At 32.2% G+C, this 13,673-nt stretch overlaps 1 long non-coding RNA gene across 1 annotated transcript; it reads left to right on the plus strand.

Annotated features, from left to right (window-relative positions):
• The first annotated feature begins 5,185 nt into the window (after positions 1–5,185).
• On the plus strand, positions 5,186–5,684 carry LOC11440566 (uncharacterized). Its single transcript, XR_003011215.2, has 2 exons — positions 5,186–5,346; positions 5,453–5,684. It is a non-coding gene; the product is annotated as an uncharacterized lncRNA (long non-coding RNA).
• The last annotated feature ends 7,989 nt before the right edge of the window (positions 5,685–13,673 follow it).

The raw sequence follows: 13,673 nt of genomic DNA on the forward strand, positions 1-13,673 counted from the left end.
GGGGTGAGGAGAGTGTATATTTAACATAAAAAGGGAGAGAAGCGTAATTCAAACATCTCTGAGAAAAGGGGAGTATAATTTACTCAAAAAAAAATAGACAATTCTCTCTCTCACTTTCTCTATTATAAAAAATGTTTGAACAAAAATCATTCATCGTGTATCATGTGAGTCCAGATATGCTCCATTTAACACTTGCTCTTTTTTCTTACTAATGTTTATTTTTCATTCATTTATTCCTATAAAAGAGAGAGATTAATTTGTGTGCGTTCTAGTCAAATTACACCGAAGTGCAACTTTTATAGGTTAATTTCTAAAAGGTTTTCAAAAATATCTACTACATATGACATAATTTCATTGGATATGTATGTGTAAAAAAATGATACATATTTATACATGGTCGAATTAGAAAATGAATAAGAATAGGATATGATAATAACATGATAGACATTTATCCTTTCATGCATTTGATGCATGCATGATAAAAAATATGATAGCATTATTTTATCTTATCATGCATCTGGTACACAATTGTTATTAACATGATAAGTAAATAATAGAAGTAAAATCCCCATATTCTAAACCCCAAACTTATTGTTTGTTTAAAACCTCTGATATTGACACAGATCTATTTATTTTTTTAATTTGTGGCTCATCTTATGTCATTCCATTTACAATAATAGAAGTAAAATCAATTCCATTAACATGCAATCGAAATATATTTTAACCCAACACAGAGAGAGAAGGGACACAAAGATAAGAGAAGAAGGAGAAAGAGGAAAAAGTAAAATTCCTCAATTCAATTACTAACTCCGTTCCTTTTTAATTGTCACATTTTGACATTTTGCACAAACCAAAACAAACAACAATTGATACTACTTTTGATGCAATAAGCTATACTTTTATTATAATGACCTTATTAATTTAATATCTCATTTCATATATTTATTTATCCGCAATAAATAACTAAGGATAATATTGGTAAAACAACATTTAATGTTGCATTGAACTTTGAAAGTGACAGTTAAATAGGAACAAAATTTTTCTCCAAATGTGACACTTAAAAAGAAACAGAAGGAGTAATTAATTAATTAATTAATTAATCAATCATTGAATTGTTAGAATTGCTTCCATTAATATGCAATCGTTGGAATTAATTCCATTCTATTTCAATCGATTCATTTCAATTAAATAATCAACTAGTATGATATCCGTGTTAAGCACGAGCTAGAATTTCGTGATACTTAAAAATTAAGTAAAGATGTTAAATCATTGTCATTAATTTGTCTAGTTCCTCTATGTTTAATGGGTTGATCAACAACAGTGTTGGCTCCTTCATAAGGTTCAACGATGGCATTATAGCCTGGTTCAACTTTGTGGGGTAGCATGATTGATTCATGGTGGTAGATCTCGAATGTGGAGAGTCTAGTACTTGAGCGAAAAATGTTAATGTATCAAGTGTAAGTTAATTCTACATTACATGCTGCAGTAGATGTTGAACAACATTACATGTTATGATTTGTTCTAAAGGAGAATATTGACATTTTTGAAAAACCCTAAGTATTCTTTAGAAAAAAGACGTCATACACTTAAGAATTTTTTATCAAAATTTGTATCTTAGAAATTCTAAGTATTAGAGCCTGTTCTGTTTTGTATTATTTACACCTCTGATTGTATATCAAGTGTAAGAACAAATTTGTTTACTTGTAAACTTTTAGATTATCTTGCTGGTGTGGTTGAACATTGAAAGTCTCTTGCTTGCGTACTTAAATATTTGGAAGTCTCTTGGTTGTGTCCTTAAACATTTGTAATCTTGTGCGATTATAGTGAAAATCCCTCGAAAGTGCAAGAAGATTATACTACTCCTGGATTGTAGGAGGAACCAATATAATTGTTTGTGTCTGCTCTCTCTTGTGCGTGTGTTTTTGTGTGTTTGATTTTATCCGCCATTATCATACTATGAACTCATCAGACTCTGACTAGTGTAATACACTTAGAAAAAGATTGAAAAAGCCAACACACTTCAACCCCTTCTTGTATTTTTCTAACCTTCAGGCCCAACCCGCAAAAACATGAGCCCAACATAGGCCCATCCAAAAAGGGTTGGGTAGCCCGCTTCGAAAGCTCTATAAACCATGGAATATTTATAAATGAATATAAGTCAATTATAAATTTTAGGGTGTTTCATAAATCATGCACAGACCAGATTTTTGGAAGAAATTGGTGATAATTCGTATCTGCACATACTGGGTTTTTGGAATGGAATTTGGAAGTTGAAGGCTCCTCCGAAGGTGAAGAACTTGATATGGAGAATATGTCGGGGATGCTTACCAACTTGTGCCAAATTGTTAGATAAAAGAGTGAACTGTACCTCTGTGTGTTCTATGTGTGATGGAAATTATGAAGATGACCTTCATGTTTTGTTTGATTGTCAAAGAGCGAGGAGCGTTTGGCGGGACAGTCACCTCTCAAACGATATATATGTGGCGATGCAAACAAATAACACATCAGCAGATATAGTGTTTGCCTTACTACAAAATCTGCCACATACTAAAATCCAGTTATTTGTTACTTTAGTGTGGAGCTTGTGGAAAAGCTGGAATATTCAAGTTTGGCAAAATATGTCCGAGAGCAGCCAGTCAATTGTTGAGCGTGCACATCAGTTGCTGCATGGGTGGACAACAGCAAACAGGTGCAGGAACAGGTTTGACAGGTCTGTAATTGGTGCTGAAACAAATACGGTTAACACCATATCTGGCAGCAGCTGTACACAGGTGCAGCATGATTAGTTTCGGTGGCAAAACTACGAAGGGAAGGTTTAAATGCAACGTGGATGCATCCTTTTCGGTACATTTAAATGTCGTTGGTTATGGTATGTGTATCCGAGATAATCGCGGGAATTTTGTGAAAGTAAGGACGATGTGGTCAAGCCCCGTGTGTGTGTCGGATGTAGGTGAAGCTTAGGGTTTGTCACAAGCTATCCAGTGGGTTCATGAGCTACAACTCCCAAATGTCGATTTCGAGTTGGAAGCCAAGAGAGTTGTAGACCATTTCAACATAGGTAACAATGATATCTCAGAATTTGGAGTCATTATTGATGATTGTAGGAAGCGGTGTAATTCTTATTTTAGAAACTCTAAGGTAGAGTTTTGTAGGAGACAAGCGAATGAAGTCGCTTATAATTTAGCTCGAGAGGCTACATTCTTAGCTAGTCCCCATGATTTTAATGGCGTACCTTCTTGTATTTGACAATTGATATCTAATGAAAAGCTATAAGCTATTTCCTTTCAAAAAATGCAATTAAAAATTAAGATAAACATTCACTTTTATTAAAAAAAAAATATGAAACTAAAAGTGATCATACAATACTTTGAACTGGTGCATCAATAAGTTTTCGCCTCTTCATGCATTGCTCCTACTATAACTTTTCCATGGCTCAAGAACTTTTTTCCCTTTCCTTTTATGAAAGGTTAAAAACAAAAGTTAAAATTGGTTATAAATTATATATGAATTCCTATGATTTACTTAAGAGACATTTGTATGATTCTTATTTTATGGAGGATTTTTTTTGAAGTTTATCGGTGTTTTGTAATTTTTAAAAAGTACCTTAGAATTGTGGATTCATCAGAAAGATAGAATCTATAACCCCAACTCTTCTCGTTTATTATGGAAATCAAATTTCTAAAAACGAGATAAACTAATTTAACTTATATCTCTCCTATTAAAGATTCAAAGTGTTTTTGAACCAACATGCATAATATCATATTTTCATGGAGGAATTGTTAACAAATCTATTAAGATTGATTACCCTAAATCATCACAAGAAATTCTAGACTTTTTTCATGTTTAAAAATGTTTTGTTCATTCTTATATGTGTAACATCAACCTTCACCTCTCACTTCATCTATTGATATCCATAATTATGTATTATGGTCTTATGATTATCCAACCCTATTTGCCGTTATGAAACTTCACTAGTCCATCCTTCAATATCAAAGATTGAATAATTACAATTCTATAATGCATACTTAAAAGTGTTGCGTAGGAACAGTAAGGTTGAATTAAAATACTTTGAAACCCCATAACAAAAAGAGATAATTGTCGATTGTGTAAAATATAGCATTGGTCGTTAAATCCCATATCGTCAACCTTTGTCAAATTTATTTCTCTCATCATTTTCATCATATTATCTTGTTCATCTTCTAAAAATGGAAATTAAACATAAAGGTTCTAAAATGGAACTAAAATCAAATAAAAATACTAGATTATCAAATAAATTATCACCGAAAAAATATATAAAACAAAGCTTATCATATTTACTTTTAAAAATAAATAAATAAATATACGATATTTATTAATTCAAAATGATTAAGTTCATTGACACAATACAAGTTTATAGTCTCTAAAAATAAAAAGGATGAATCTTCAAATAAACTCACATCATTCATGTTAATAGCATACAATGACATAATACATATGTCTACAAATATGACTATATTCAAGTCGCCAAAGACGGAAAATAAAAAGCACACCGCATAAAGACGAGAAATCAAAATAAAGACAGTGACAATGAAATCACAAACAAACAAAAGAAATTGAAAAATATGTGAATATCACCTGTTTAACTAAAAAAGAAAGAAAAACAATTTGAAGAGATGATTTGAGATTAAAATTGACCCTAAATCACACTCTGTGGTAGATAAAAGGAAGAAAAGTGGTGACACATAGACTTCGGGAAGGAGTCTCCGAAAGTGCGGTGATATAAATATAAACCAAGAAATAAATATAAGTTGATCGTAAATTTTGAGGTGTTTCATAAATCATGGAATTAAAAAGCAAGATACACATTCATTTTGTTTAAAGAAATTTATGAAAATAAAAGTTATCACATTGTTTCCTCAACAAAACAAAAAAATGATCACACTATATTTTGGACTTGTGCATAAATACGTTTTCACCTATTCATGCATTGCTCCTACTTATACCTTTTCAATGGCTCAAGAACATTTTTTCCTTTCTTATTATGAAAGGTTAAAACATATTTAAAGTTGGTTAATTTTTTTGAATTCCTCTGATTTATTTAAGAGACATTTAATAATAATTTTTAGTTTAGGAAGAATTTTTTTCACAAGTTATACGTGCGATTCTTTTTTTCCTCAAAAAAAAAAAGTGCAATTCTTTTTTTAATCATTTTAGGAGATCGCTAGCTTTATACCTTATAAAAGGATCAAGTCTTGTTCTTTCTATTTATTACAGAAAAAGAGGTGGAAAACATGAATACAATTCTGAAATTTATTTTCGTTGTGTTCCTCTTTCTTTCCATATTTCTTAGTGCAGGGAACAGTAAAAGTAAGCCATTATTTACCCTTCAAATTTTCTTGTTTACTTCGGTTTTTATGTGCAATCCTTTTTCTCATTTTAGAAACCTTTGTTTATTCTCTCTTTTTCATTGCAGGTTATGGTCCATGTACTACTCTCCAAGATTGTGAAACGCATAATTGGTTTGAAGTTTGTTCGTGTATTGATTTCGAGTGTAAATGTTGGTCTCTTTTGTGAGCCGTCACATAAATGTTTTTTCTCTTTTATCCATCAAACAAAGTTGATTTAGGGTCAATTTTTGACAACAAATCACTTTTATAGATCGTTTTTCTTCTTCCCTTTTATTTAAATTAGTGATTTTCACACTATTTAGTTTTTTGTTTTGTGATTTCGTTGCCTTAGTGCGATATTGTTTTGTTCGTCGTCTTTGTGTGGTGTTGTTTGTCTTTCTTGTCTTGCTATGATGTGCTATGATGTTTTTTTGGTTCAGATTATCAGATCCAAAAACATGAGTATTCTGGAGACTTGAATATAGTCATGTTTGTAGGCTATTGCACTTTGTTGTTAATGCTATTAACAAGGATGTTATGAATTTATTCGCATATTCATCATTTTTGTTTTTAGCGAATTTACATTGTATTGATGTCCTTTATCAAATTGAACGAATATCGTTTATTTTCAATCAGAAAAAAACCCCTTCCGCTAGAAGCAGTAAGTTGTCAATTACTCTCTTCGTTCCTTTTTAAGGGTCATTTTGAAATATTAACACCAAGTTATCGAAGTGTATTTTTGCACTCTTACTTCCTATTATACCTTTATTTTAATCAATATATTCTTATTTTTTTGTACATACTTTCTCTTTCCAATAAATTTAATATGTTATCTTTCTCTTGTACTCCCTCCGTCCCTAATTATAGGACCCTTTTGAAAAAATAACAGGAATTAAGATAGTGGATATTTGTATTAAATATGTTTGTAATTACTATTGTTTTTATAATTTTATCCTTTAAGAGAGAATTGATTTATGTTTTTAACATGATATTTATTGCTGATTGAAGAAAATTATGTATAATAAATAGGGGCATGCATGTAAAGAAATAATTAATGTAGTTGGAAATAGCAAAGGGGTCTTATAAAAAGGGACAAAAAAAAATCTCAAAAGGGTCTTATAATTAGGGACGGAGGGAGTAGTTACTATCCTTTTCTCCAACAAATTCTCATTCTTTGGTAAATTCTGTCACTCTCGTAACAAACAATTGTCAATTTTAAGATCAATGTAAAACATATTCAGTTAATAGAAGTTTTATAGCAATTTAAAAATATGTTCCCTCCTAAGACAACAATAACAGCAAAATGAAATGGTAGCATACATAACAAAAAGTTTTGAACATTAACCATCAAGATACATTACGAAAAACTTCGTAATAAACAACATTTGAGGTCGTATCAGTACTCTCTCCATCTCCATTAACGATTAGTATTTTCAAACCCTGTCTTGAAGTGACTCTGGAAATTGCAACGTACAACTGACCATGCGAGAACACGAGACTCGAAAAATAAATTCCAACATTTTTAAGTGATTGCCCTTGACTGCTGTTGATTGTCATGGCAAGTGAAACAAATATTGGAAATTGTCTTCTTTGGAATTTCAAAGGAATTTTAACATCAGATGGTTGAAGAGATAACATGGGTATGAACTTTTTCGCCGATGTTACTTCCAGATATAACCTTAGCTTCAAGCACAAATTTTCCCATTCTGGTTATGATTAACCTTGTTCCATTGCATAATCCCAACTTTAGATCAATATTTCTCAAAAGCATAATTTGAACTCCAATCTTCAATCTTATCTTATGATGTGGAAGTCCTGAAGCATTTATTGTCTTGAGAAATTCAGTGTGGACATCATCAAAGAATTTAGTTAAGAGATATCCAATAAATTTCAACCTTGTCTTTTAAAAATTAACAAAGTAATACAAATTGAATTTTATTTAAAACTTCAATTTTATTGAAGATTGGAGTATGGCGATTTAAGGAAATCTGATTGTAGATTATGAGCAAGTTCTTTCCTGTATGCATTTAAGGAAATCTCCACTTGATCACATAGCTATGGCGATCGTGAACCCGAATCACAAAAAGTTGAGGTAAAGCATAAATCAGAGATATCCAACCACCATGTTCTAATTTATAGGCCTTGTTCAGTTCGTCTATTCTATGAGAGAAATACAGATTTCCATCATATTTATCCACGACAACTTCAATTTTAGCTTCAGCATTTGCATAAATGCAGGATCTTCAACGTGATATTTCCATAGTGCAACATCTGCGAAAGAACAATGCTCATATATTATTGCTTTGACATAGCTACGACATACTTCACAAATTAAAAAAATAAGACTAATCAGATGATATTAACATAAAGTACCTATTAAAAAAAATATACCTTTGCATGAGTAGAGAGCGAAATCCGTGACATTTTTTGCTGTCGTAAGATCTAACATGATCGTATTACCGGATCAGTTGTCTGTTTAAGCCTTTGAATCGAAAATTTGCACAAAGTTATAGGGAGAAGACAACTCCTTATAGAAATTTTTTAATGTAAATGACCATTGTGCTTTTATTGGTAGTAATTCCTATTAATTGCAGCAATTAAAAGCTTTAACTGCGTATTGCTTTGTAAAGTTAAAAGAAATAATTCATGGACATATTCACTTGTACCGTGGATGACTGCATAGGAAATAAAAGCAATTAAATGCTATTACTGTATAAAAGCAATTTAATCAAACTAATTGCTCAGTACAAATTACTACCTATTGAAAGCAATATGGCTGCAAACATCAAACTCTCACAACAGTTGGGCGTTTGACTTGAATGTATATGGTGTCGTTCATGCCAGCATGTGGAAACCCAACTTTAATCATGACACCTTCATCAAGTCTGCGCGCATGTACCATTCTTTTCCATCCTCCACCAAGTTTATGTGATGATGTGGCCTGGATCCAAATATAGTGATACAATTCCACTTGTTTCCACATTCATCAATCGTTGTCAATGAAGTGGTTTTTTCCCCAATAGTTAAATCACACAGGCCCTTGTAAATAAGCATATGCATAAAAATTACAAACTGTATAACCAAATTTTTAAATGATCAAGGTGATAGAAATGTTCCTAAAAAAGCAATGTAATGCAAAATCAAAATACCATAAATCCAGAAGTGACATCAAAACCAGTTAAATACTTCTCCCACGAGATTTGAAAATTTCTCTCATCATGATGGAATGTGAGGATTTCACATGTGACCAGAACACCTTCATATGCAAAGGCTGGCACAATAGTTTTCTCAATCTCAAATTTCATTGAAGGAATAAAAAGAGGAGGATCCACAACACGTCTTGATCGATCAATCACATTAATCCCAAACTGTCCACCACCGGTAAACACCATCACAATAGTTCCACCCAAACGGACATCATAAAAGTCATGTATGGCATTGAACCTGGTAGTTAAAAACACACTACCACATATCCTTTCAACCATAGCCTCAAACTGGTTGTTGTTAGGATCGATAAAAGTGGCGTAATCACCTATTGATGCACCAAAATCATAAACAAAGGTTTTTGGCAACATAAGTGCACCCTGTTAAACATATACAGCCGAAATTAGTAAGTGAAAATGCTAATCAAATGAACTTTTAATTTGAATTGTCGCATCTATAAAAATACAATATTAGTAATCCTGCACTCACATCTGTTACATGAAACTCAAGTCGAAGAGTTCTATATTGAACTCGCAATCTGTTAACAAACTTGTCCAAATCAGTTATAGGATTTGGATCTAATGGAGCTGAAAAAGATCAAAGATTCAAATAAATTAGTGCAAGTTGAAAAATATAAACGAAACAAAAAAATAAGAGAACAAGAAAGGAGATGAAACATGGTTAGATTTTTTTGTGTTATTTGTACCCTTCAAGCAGTGCAATGCTAAGAGAGTTAATGGATCACTTTCCATCGGTAAGTCTAAACTGTCTTGATCTAAAAATGATGTTAGGAGAGGATAATGGGAATGCAATCGTTAAGAGTTTCTGTACATAAAAATGATAGTAGGAGATGGTAATGGTAGGAGATGATAATGGTAGGAGATGATAATCGTTAAGAGTTATGGTGATTTGATTAGCATTAACTACGTTTTCAATGGCCATTATGACGTATCTGTATGAGAGAGGAAATAAGTAGTTTGAAAATAGAGTTTGAATCAACGGCTGAGATTAGATTAGCAATGAATTTTAATCAACGGCTGAGATTAGATGCATGCTTAGGAGGGAAAAAAGCTAGTGATTAGGGCAAACATGCTAGCTAATCAACTCTAGCTTTTATAATAAAGGATCAAATAAAATATAGGGTTAATTAAGTAAATGGTCCCTATAAATATTCAAAATTTCATTTTTAGTCCCTACAAAATAAAATCACACTTTTTAATCAACGGCTGAGATTAGATGCATGCTTAGGAGGGAAAAAAGCTAGTGATTAGGGCAAACATGCTAGCTAATCAACTCTAGCTTTTATAATAAAGGATCAAATAAAATATAGGGTTAATTAAGTAAATGGTCCCTATAAATATTCAAAATTTCATTTTTAGTCCCTACAAAATAAAATCACACTTTTTAGTCCCTGTGAAATTTTCCGTCAGCATTTTTAGTTCCTATAAAACTTTTCGTCAGCATTTTTAGTCCTTGTAAAAAAATTCCTTCAATATTTTTAGTCCCTAAAATGCTTAAGGAAAATGTCACAAGGACTAAAAACAAAATTTTAAATATTTATAGGAACCATTTACTTAATTAACCCTAAAATATATAATTATATTAAAGGAAATATTAAATGACAATGAAAATTCATGAATGAATTTAAATGAAAAATAAGGTTCAAATAAGGCTTATATTTTTTTGGCTTAATTGGACTTTTGGTCCCTTAAGTAAATTGTTGTTTTCATTTTGGTCCCATAACTCATAAAATCAACATTTTGGTCCCTCAACGTTTGCTCCGTTAATCAAAAAGGTCCATGACGGTTAACTTTAACCCCAAATGTTTATGGTGAACCAACTTAAGAGTGGTCCACCATAGGTCCTATTAATTATTTTAATGTAAACTGTTTGATCTTTTTTTTAAAGGATGACCATTAGATTACGTAGGTGTATTTTATCTTACGGTAAGTCAACAACAAGTAATTAATTTTCTCTTTCTTCCTCTCCTTTGTCACTCTTGTTCATCATCTTCAACATCACATTCAACAACACCATCATCATCGATCTTCATCATTTACCTAGAAAAATCCAGAAACATCAACCATCAACAACAACAACAACATCATCACCATCGATTTCTATCAATTCCAAACACCACTAATTCAATTAAAACTCATCTCCATCATCAAACACACAGTCAGTTTAAGGAAAAAGAAGAAAAATTTCAAAATTCAGTTCCACCCCCAAATCAATAACAACCACAAATTCTCCTTACGTTGAATCCAAAATCTGAATCAGGAAACACAGAGATGAAAAATCCAAATCAAAATCTACAGAATCCAAATCCAGATTTGTCGTACAACAACAAAATGCAAACTCAGTATTAATTTAAACAAGGAAAAAAAAGTCAAATAATGCAATGTTGTTCTACAAGACGAAAACCAATCCTTCCTCTACAAACAACGGCCACCACCGTTCTCACACAACCACCGGCGTTTTTCCCCTCTTTAAACACCTCTTCATCTTCTCTTTCTCTTTCCCACTCAAGTCTCTCACATATCTCCCTCCGTGTTTGACAGAAAATATGGGTTTCTGAGTTTGGATCTAGGTATGGAAGAAAGAATAAGGAAAGTTAATATGGGTTTGGGTATGGCAGCTGGAAGCAAGAATCTAGATATGGGTATGATTATGGTGGGATAGAAACTGAGTGGTGTTTAAAAAAGAAAGTGAGAAATAAGAAAATTGTAAGAGGAAGAAGCAAAAAATATCATGATGTAATTGATTAGAATTAGAGTGGGGTCTGAAGCAAACAAGGAGGAAGGATAGAGTATATGCTTCAAAGGTTTTGGTTCGGTGAGAGAAGAAAAGGATGGTGGTTTGGTGGGTGTGTTTGGAGAGGACAGTGTGGTGTGGTTTGGTGCGTGGGTTTGGAGAGATGAGTGGGTTTAGAGAGAGATATGGAATAAATGATGGTGTTGATGAAGATTGATTACGTTGAAGATGATGAACAAGAAGAGAGAAGATGATTAAAAGTGAAAAAAAATTAGGTGCTGATGATTCACTGTTAAATACAATAGACATGCAATCAAGTGGTTAAAATCAAATCAAAAAATTTAGACATTAAAGGACAAACGGAGGGGACCAAATTGACTAACGGAGCAAAACAAGAGGAACCAAAATGTTGATTTTACGAGTTATGAGACCAAAATGAAAATAACAAATTACTTGGGGGACCAAAAGTCCAATTAAGCCTTTTTTTTTTAAGCAAAAAGAGAGCCCAGCAAGAAGCTTGGACACTCCCTAATTCATTAACTAAAAGAAAAAAAGCAGGAAATACAAAAAAAGAAGAGGGGAACCAAACCAAGACCTCTTCAAATGTTAACAAACCTAAAACAAGGCCTTCCCAGCCTGTTTTGAACATAAAAAGACCTAACGCATAATGGAGCCTCTAACCAAATGGTGAGATGATTAACATATAAACCAACATTGGCCAAAGCATCAACACAGCTATTGCCTTCTCTGTACACACGAGTAACTAAAAAGTTCATACTTTTAGTTATGTTTAGGCAGTTAGTCCATCTGTTCCTTAGCTTCCGAGGAACAAGTGAAGAATTTTTAAAAGCATTAACTACTAAAGAGGAATCTGATTCCAACCATAAATTCTTCCATTGATATTGATGAGCTATTTCAATAGCTTTCATGGCCCCTAATATTTCTGCATGAAAAGCATTGCCTGGCCCTGTGTTTTCTTCAAACCAAAGTAGCAAGACTGACTGACTCCTTAGCTTTGAAGATACCTCCACAAGATGAAGTGGTGTTGTTAGCTGAACCATCTGTGTTGCATTTAATCCATTGAAAGATAAGGGGATGCCATAAGACTTCAATGATTCTTGGAGTTTTGGGAGGATGAATGCAAACATTGAGCTTTTTAAGGATGGTAAAGTCTTGGATTGATGAGGAAGCTACTGCATTGGATAGGTTACCTGAGAGGGACAAATTAGAGATAATCATTGAAATTGTTGTTTCCAGGGAATCTGCTTAACTTTGAATCTTATTTGGTTTCTTGAAAACCAAATAATATTAAGGATATTGATCAAGGTTGAGATTATAGTCAATTTACATTGAGGATTCCAGTTTCTATCAGCAAGAGACCATATGTCTTCAACTGTTTGAAACTGAATGTTGAAATTTAGGATGGAAGCAAACCATTTCCATAGATTGATTGCAAAGGTACATTGAAAAAACAGATGGAAAGAATTTTCAGTGCCTTGCTTGCATAGGGAACACATTGAAGGAATAGAGCATCCTCTCACCATCAAATTTTCATCAGTTGCCATCTTATCATGCATTAACCTCCATGCTAGAAAGGATTTGGAAGGAGGTATATCCTTAGACCAGATATACTTGGTCCATTTCTTCTTAGTGGGATGCAATCTTTTGAACTCATAATTAAACACCTTTAAGGGTGAGAATACCTGAGGAGTTGTGATTCCACACCTGACTGTCAGCTTTATCATGCAATGGGAGAGTAACTTGCAGCACAAGGTTTTTCAGATAAGGCTTATAAAAAAGTTCAAATAATTTGTCAAAAAAAAAAAAAAAAAATTCAAATATTAATATGCACTTAGTATTTAAATTTCAACAAAAGTGCACCAAAAATCTTAGGCAAATCTTCTCTCATTTTTATTTTCTTTAAGATTAAAAACAATGTTAATCCTTTACCATTATATATATATATATATATATATATATATATATATATATATATATATATATATATATATATATATATATATATATATTATCGAGCCAACTCATGAACCAACTAAGTCGGACTATATGTAATTCAAGTTCGGCTCATTTATTTAACGAACTTAATTTTCAGCTCAAGTTCAGCTCATTTGGTTAATGAGCCAAGTTCAACGAGTTAATTGTCGAATCGAGTTACGAACTATTATCGAGTTGGTTCGGTTCATTGCCGGCCCTAACTTTAACAAACCAAAAAAAAGAATTAAGTAAATAAAAAAAAAATGGTAAACCAAACAATAGACTAAAAAAAGAAGGGAGCAATGAAAGTCTGGATAAGATTTCACGAAGTAAAAGTTTGAGATGAAAATCCAA

The sequence above is a fragment of the Medicago truncatula genome, chromosome 4 (assembly GCF_003473485.1).
Source record: "Medicago truncatula cultivar Jemalong A17 chromosome 4, MtrunA17r5.0-ANR, whole genome shotgun sequence".
NCBI lineage: Eukaryota > Viridiplantae > Streptophyta > Magnoliopsida > Fabales > Fabaceae > Medicago > Medicago truncatula.